The 1,432-nt window shown below is 30.1% G+C and overlaps 1 pseudogene; it reads right to left on the minus strand.

Annotated features, from left to right (window-relative positions):
- Positions 1 to 1,432, minus strand: part of LOC107665510 (low-density lipoprotein receptor-related protein 1B-like) — a 312,996-nt pseudogene that overhangs the window by 41,767 nt on the left and 269,797 nt on the right.

The following is a 1,432-nucleotide window of genomic DNA, read 5'->3' on the forward strand; positions in this document are numbered from 1 at the left end:
ACAAATTGTAATATCAAAATATAAATCATGAATATATAGAAGTAAATCTGAATATATAGTTTTAAGTCTGAATATATACATTTAAATTGTGAATAATGTACTTATAGTTCTGAATATATATATATATATATATATATATATATATATTAAATCAAAGTTGCAGTATATAGATATGTCAAATTAATTTTTGACAAATAATTACAAAATAATTTTGGACACAGTTTAGCTTTGCACAACTAGATTAAAACAAATCATTTTTGAAGCTTGAAAGTTTTGGACCCCATTGACTTTCACCGTATTGATCAAAACAGCAGAAACATTCTTCAAAACATCTTATTTTTAATGTGCTGTAGGAAGAACAAAGCCATACAAGTTTGGAACATCATAAGGGCAAGTAAATTATAACAACTTTCATTTTTGAGTGCACTATCCCGTTAAGAAGTACTTGAAAAGTATAGAAATATTTTAGAAAATCACTTTATTGTAATCAAAAAATGCCTTTCTTCTGTGTATGTACCCAACTGACCTCATCAGATCCATCTGAACAGTCATTTTGTCCGTCACAGCGTTGACCAGCCGACACGCAGCCTCCTCCAACACAAACATACTCGTTCTGAGCACATGACGTCGGCCGAGCTGCCCAGACACAAGGAATTCGCAAAATAAAGTCAAGACAAGAAATCTTCCATCAAAGAATCCTATAATAAGACGCATCAATCTACATGTCCTGGGATATATGTAGATATATATCTGTTCCTTGAAAGCATCCGTATCGCACACGTTACTCCCTGCTGTAGATCGCTGCGGTCTGAAATAAACCGAGCTGCAGTTTCAGTCAGCGAGAGGTTGCGAGAGATTTCTGGCTGCACTTTTTGAAGTATTTTCAGCCACATTAATATTAATCGTAGGGTAAAATTTCCCTGGCTTGCCTTGAGTCACAGGGAAGAACCAAAAAATGGAAAGGGAGTGTGAGAGCTTTCTGAATGCATCTCCAGTGGTGTTCTCTTGGGGTTAAAGTAACAGATGAAGCTGAGGTTCGGAACATGCATTATTCTGAGTTCTTGAGTGTTCTTGGGTTCTTTAGCTTTAGATAAAAGTTTAAAAACAAATCAATATATTATGCAATATAATATAAACATGATCATTTTTATATTATACATATTTATATATACTGTATATATATATATACACACACACACACACACACACATTAAGTTGAAAATATGTATGATGATTTAATAATAGTAATTTTAAGAAAAATATAATATTATTATTATTAAAATGTATATGTTAAATATGTAATGTAATGATTTGATGTTTATAGTAATCATTTCAATGTAAATAATACAAATTGTTACAATTTTAATAATTATTAAAATTAATTTCAATATGATTCATGAAAAATAGTATTTTATAATTATTAAATAAAATT

Source organism: Sinocyclocheilus anshuiensis, unplaced genomic scaffold (genome assembly GCF_001515605.1).
Source record: "Sinocyclocheilus anshuiensis isolate Anshui unplaced genomic scaffold, SAMN03320099.WGS_v1.1 scaffold543, whole genome shotgun sequence".
Lineage (NCBI taxonomy): Eukaryota > Metazoa > Chordata > Actinopteri > Cypriniformes > Cyprinidae > Sinocyclocheilus > Sinocyclocheilus anshuiensis.